The sequence below is a fragment of the Procambarus clarkii genome, chromosome 15 (assembly GCF_040958095.1).
Source record: "Procambarus clarkii isolate CNS0578487 chromosome 15, FALCON_Pclarkii_2.0, whole genome shotgun sequence".
NCBI classification, from domain to species: Eukaryota; Metazoa; Arthropoda; class Malacostraca; order Decapoda; family Cambaridae; genus Procambarus; species Procambarus clarkii.
Genome location: NC_091164.1, coordinates 35,241,570 through 35,248,310, shown reverse-complemented (window position 1 = coordinate 35,248,310; position 6,741 = coordinate 35,241,570).

Sequence of the window (6,741 nt, the reverse complement as noted above, 5' to 3'; positions counted from 1 at the left end):
TGTCTAAATTTGGTGGCCTATATATTACTCCTATTATAATATTATTAGCTTTTTCGTTTAATTCAATCCAATTCAATTCAATTTAGGAAAGACTTGGGTAAATACTGGTTCAGTAACAGGGTTGTTGATTTGTGGAACCAATTACCGCGTAACGTGCTGGAGGTGGGGTCCCTCCATTGTTTCAAGCGCGGGTTGGACAAGTGTATGAGTATTTATGACATGTGATTATTAAGAACATAAGAACGAAGGCAACTGCAGAAGGCCTATTGGCCAATACGAGGCAGCTCCTATTTATAACCACCCAATCCCACTCATATACTTGTCCAACCCGCGCTTGAAACAATGGAGGGACCCCACCTCCAGCACGTTACGCGGTAATTGGTTCCACAAATCAACAACCCTGTGTTATGATCTCAGCCTGCAGGAGAAACGAGTCTCCCTCCTTGAGAGTTATTCAGCAAGCCTGACCTAACTAGAAGGTCTAGCAAATATTGAGGTGATAACCCATATGAAAAATGGTATGGTGGATTCAATGAGCAGTTTAAGATTATGGGCAATGAAGAAGAAAACAGATAAATGACTGGCTAGGAGATGTGGACATTTTGCTGGAGGCGTGAGGCTCGCTTCCGGAGGGGCTTTGACCTCACTTGAGTGCCAGACATTGCAGGGAGAAAGCCGCGCTCCGTTGAGCTCCCGTCAGAAGGGAACCCCTAGTGATATATCTCGAAGAGAAGAGAAGTGTGTAGACGTGCCAGCTGTGGAACTGAGCTGGGAACGTTGTGGTCTCAAGTCCTGGTCGAAGAAGAGAGTATCAAGCCGGCCAGAGACATTATTGTGGGCCGTGGAGCGCCCTGACCAAGCCTCGTCAGAGGAAGAAGCGCCCTCGACCAGACGATCTGTGGTAAGCACGATATACGCCAGTTCATAGTGATTGCTTGTAGTTGGTCGTGTGCCCAGCGACAGTAGCGATGTTTATTTATAAGTTAGACATGTTTTAATAAGGCAGAAGGCCTGAAATAAGAGAGTGGAGAGGGAGGAACACGGAGCGACGTCCATCCCCTCTGAGCGCTGGCGGGCGACTGAGGGAGCCTGGCTCCTGACGGAGGAAGACCCTCCCAGCGAGTGAGGACCGCCGCCAGGCGAGGTGGAGTATGGACCCGCCCAAAACGGGGGAGTCCACTCTCATTGTATATAGAGGACAGATAGAGGTTGGAGGCAAACATATTGTGTGATTATTTTTGTTCATGTGTTAATGGGGAACATTTTTATTGGAGTGTCGATGGGTTGCAGGTTTGTCTTTGGGGAAGAAGTTGCTGAGAACTTCGAAGCCAGCATAGATGAAGTAATTGATGAGACTCCAAGGTAGTGAAGCAGAGGACCTCGAGCTGTGAGGAGAAGCAGTGAAGAGGAGTGTCACGTGCTTCTGTAGAGGTGGAGAAGCACCATAGTTGCTCGAGGAAACTTCATGGTGTAGCAGCCAAGAGAGCTGTGGAGGAACCTAGCAGAAGGGTGAAGCACCTTAGTTGCTCAAGAAAACTTCATGATAGCAGCCTGGAGGAGCTGCAGAGGATCCTGGTAGTGAAGCCCGGAAGAACCTAAAGATATTAGGGTAGTGAACTTCCAGAGGTGGAAGGGAAGTACTGGTGGATTACTTGTAGGGAGTTGATAGTGTTTGGTTGTCAGTAGCGTGCAAGACGCAGTGAGAGGTGAGTGATTGTTGGTATTCTGATGTCAAGGAGTGTTTTACACTGAAGTTTAGAGTTACAGTCGTAGGCTGGATTACCTACAGACGTATGCGTTCTAGGACTGATAGAGTGATCGATTGATCATTGTTGTGTATCAATGAACATTTATACTGATATGTTATTGCATTCAAATGCTGATTTTCTTGGTACACATTTATAGATACATATATATATTCTCTTGCTGATGGTGCAACAGTGTATGTAGACTTGATCAACTTGAGGAGGTTGATAGTATCAGGTGGTGAACCAGGAGATAGGATACCACTTGATAAGCTGATAATAGAGTTCTGATGGTGTTGGAGTGCAACCTGATTGTAATATTATAGAGTATAGGATTCATTATTATTATATGTGTGTATGTATCGTGTATGTGCTTTGTCCAGTAAATGTATCCCAATTTGCTGGTGTTTGCCCTTGTCCTAGTGAGGCTTCCCAGGAGGTAGTAAAGAAGGAGAGAGAGAGAGAGAAAGAACCAAGAACCACTGCTGTGGACAGGGTAGAAGGTAATATTAATAAGTCAAAGGGGGATCGAGGAGATCATATCACCTAAGGAGAGAGTGGGGAGTCACAGCGGCTCGAGTGGGTGTGTGCACGTGACAACGAGGCTAAGTGTTGGAGCCGCATCCCCTAAACGTGTGACGTCGAGCCCCTCTCCAAGAGCCAGAAGCGCCAAGGGTGATCTCCTAGTGAGGTATAAGCGCTCTACCGAGTTGTGGGTTGGGTTGTCCGTAAAAGAGGAACACGACAACAACAACACCAACCAACCCACAGTCTATAATACCTGTTACTGAACCAGTATTTACCCAAGTCTTTCCTAAATCTAAACTTATCCAATTTATACCCATTGTTTCGTGTTCTGTCTTGTGTTGATACTTTTAATACCCTATTAATATCCCCTTTGTTATGTCCATTCACCCACTTGTAAACCTCTATCATGTCATCCCTAACTCTTCGCCTTTCCAGTGAATGCAACTTAAGCTTTGTTAATCTTTCTTCATATGAAAGATTTCTAATTTGGGGAATTAACTTAGTCATCCTATGCTGGACACGTTCAAGTGAATTTATATCCATTCTATAATATGGGGACCAAAACTGAACTGCATAATCTAAATAGGGCCTAACTAGAGCAAGATATAGCTTGAGAACCACACCAGGTGTCTTGTTACTAACGCTGCGATTAATAAATCCAAGTGTCCGATTTGCCTTATTACGAACATTTATGCATTGATCCTTTTGTTTTAAATTCTTACTAATCATAACTCCCAGATCCCTTTCGCAGTCCGACTTCGCAATCTCAACACCATCTAGCTCGTATCTTGTAACTCTATCATCATTACCTAACCTCATAACTTTACATTTATCAGCATTAAACTGCTGACCCTATCTAGATCAACTTGAAGTGATAGTGAGTCCTCCTCCGAATTAATTTCCCTAATTAAAATTATAAAAAATATTTCTCATATAACCTCTTAAGCCACACTTTAAAACACATCTTTCATTACTTCCCACTTCTTCAAGTTCAAATACGTTTATTGTTAATAAAATGCCAGATTTTCGAGAAGCTGATTTTAATGGCCTAAGAATTCTTTTGGGTGAAATAGATTGGAAAGTCGTGGGCATGTGCCGGTGAAAGACCGGGTGTGCCGGTCTTGGAGGGAGACCAGGCGATGGGTGACGTAGAATGTAGATTTCGATGTAGATTCAAAATATAACTTATTTAAATGAACAAATCCACAAGGGCCGTGACGAGGATTCGAACCTGCGTCCGGGAGCATCCCAGACACTGCCTTAATCGACTGAGCTACGACAGGGTTGAAAAGGGTTGAAACCGAAGTTCTACTGAATTTACTGGATCCCGTAGCCTCTCCGAGGCACAAACCAGGCTTTTACACAACCCCCTCCCCCCCCTGCACCCGAGCTATGTCAATAGGCCGTTCTCCCTCTTCGCCCTTACATCATCACACACAGAGATCACACTAACGTGATGCATCAAATGAACAAATCCACAAGGGCCGTGACGAGGATTCGAACCATAACTAACGTGATGCATCACGTTAGTGTGATCTCTGTGTGTGATAACTTATTTAGATTGACCAAACCACACACTAGAAAGTGAATGGACGACAACGTTTCGGTCCGTCCTGGATCATTCTCAAGTCGATTGTGAATGGTCCATGACGGACCGAAACGTCGTCGTCCCTTCACTTTCTAGTGTGTGGTTTGGGCAACATTCTTCAGTCACGTTATTATGACTCCTAGTCTGCATAACTTATTTAAAAATATTCTAAGCAAATCACAGGAACATAGTATACCATACAAATTTAATAGAGCTGCATCTAATGCAGCTGCTTTCGTTGGATGAATGTTGAGTTTCATGTGCAGGGCTTCAGTTGCTTCACATTCTTGTAAGTAATGCAATAATGGCGCCTCTGCATATGTTCCATAGACATGACACTCGTTAACTATTGGGTTTATTACCTCCCAGCAGCACTTGTAACCAAGTCTGAGTCTGTGTATGGCTACTGCAATGTCTCTAGATATATTTTTGCCAGGCTTGAATGAGAAATACCCAGTGGCTTGTTCGTACCACGTCGCAGTGGATCTTCCTTCCGCTAATGAACAAATTCACAAGGGCCGTGACGAGGATTCGAACCTGCGTCCGAGAGCATCCCAGACGTTGCCTTAACCGACTGAGCTACGACATGGTCAAAAGGAGTTGAAACCGATACTGAATCCTGCAGCCTCTCCGAGGCACAAACCAGGGTTTTACACAATTCTCCCCATGAACTCGAGCTATGTCAATAGGTCGTTCTCCCTCTTCCCCCTTACTTCATTACATACAGAAATCACAATTGCGTGTTGCATCAAATGAAATTCTTGTGGAATTGTTCATTTGTTTGACTAGTTTTTCAAATATTTTTGACAAGTTAGGCAGGATTGATATAGGTCTGTAGTTGTTAACATCAGTGAGATCACCACATTTGTGGACAGGGGTTACTCTTGCTTTTTTAGAATATCTGGAAAGGTTTGGAGTTCAAGAGACTTGTTGAAGAGCAATGCAATAGCAGGGGCTAAAGATCTGGAGGCTTTTCTCTAAATTAATGTTGGTATCTCCTCAAGGGCACTAGACTTGGTTTTAAGGGAAAAGATTATCTCATTAACATCAGTGGAATTTGTAGGCTTTAGGTACAGAGACTGTGGATAGTTATCTGTAAGATAGTCCTGAACATCAATACTGGAAGATGGAATATCATTTGCAAGGGATGACCCAATGGAAGAGAAGAACCTATTGAATTCAATAGCAGTATCAGAGGCTGTAAGCTGACCATCGTTATTGGACAGGAGTGTTGGTTTGCTATTTAAAATCTTCTTTGATCCCAATATTTGTGAAATTGTGCTCCAAGTTTTTTTAATGTTGCTCTTTATTTGGGTAAATTTATCTTCGTAGTATTTAGTTTTGGCTCATCTAATTATTTAAGATAGCAATAACGAGTAATTCTTTGAAAATTCTTTGGAGACTGTTCCTAACCTATACTTCTTCTCAAGGTCATGTTTTTTATTAATGTATTTAAGTATTCCCTTTGTAAGCCAAGGATTGTTTAGCCTTTTGGTTGGGACTTTTTTCGTTAACATAGGACAGTGGGTGTTATAACGGCTGAGAGTTTTTTGAAGAAAAGATTGCGCTACTAGGTTGATGTCCCCTATGTTACCTAACTCGGACTCCCAGTTGACATTAGTAGCAGCAGCTATAAAATTGCCTATAGCAGTTTCATTGTGCAGCCTAAAGCTTAACTCCCTTGTCTCTAGAGGTGGTTTGTTAATGTTAGTTAAGAGAAAGTGGGGCAATGGTCTGTAGTGCTATTAATAATTATACCTGAAGTAAGCAGAGAGGTTATGTTGGGCCAGATGTGATCTAGAGTCGTGGCAGTACTATCAGTGATTCTAGTAGGTCTAGTGATTAAGGGTATGAGAAAGCAGGAACTCATGCAGTTGAGGAAGCTGGCAGCATTAGGGTTTTCAGGCTCGCAGAGGTCAATATTAAAGTCCCCTGCGATAATTAGATGGTTTTTGTTCAGTCTGTTATCTAGTATTAGATTTCTAAGGTTTGAGTTGAATTCGGACACATCAGTGTTAGGAATTCTATAGACTGCACCCACAGACAGGACAGACTCAGCACCCTTGACTCTGAAACTGGCGAAGATATACTCCCCACAGCAGTCTCTAGTTCTAATTACTTTTAAGCATGTTAGTTCTTGGTGGTAGTAAAGAGCAGTGCCACCACCTCTCTGAATTTGACGACAGTTGTGAATTGATGAGTAGTTAGGCATGTTAAAGAGTTGAGTAGTATCCTCTTTTAGCCATGTTTCAGTAAGTATAATAAAAGAGAATTTGTTGTCAATAGTTTCAATCAAGGCACTGACATCATCGAAGTGTTTACTTAGAGATCTAACGTTCAAGTTGATTACAGAGATATTGTGATTATTTGTTAAAACATTGTTTACATCATGTGCTGTAAAATATCTGCAATTTTGATCATTAAAGTGATGATTGTCATAGATAGTGGATAAGAGGTTTAGTTCTGGGTCTATACTTGCCTGTATAAAAAGGCTAGTTGTAGGAAAACAAGGCAAGAATGGCAATTACAAAATAAAATTTTGATATAAAAGGGGGAAAAATATAATCAATACCATACAAAACAAACACAAAATGAACAAAAAAAGAAAAATGAGGTAGATTGCTTACAAGTTCTCTCAGGTACACTGTAAGTAATAATTTGCATTTTGAGACACAGGCAAAGCCAGGGGTACAATGGAGTAAGGGAGTATGGCGAGGCTAGGCAACCTAGGTAATAAATGAAATCAAAGAAAAAAATTGAATAATAAACATAGGCAAGTTTAATCTAATGATTATTAACTATAAATAGTTTAGTTATGATCATATAATTAATAAGAACTAAAGAAATATTAATGCACTCAATTAATTAAGTCCAATAAAT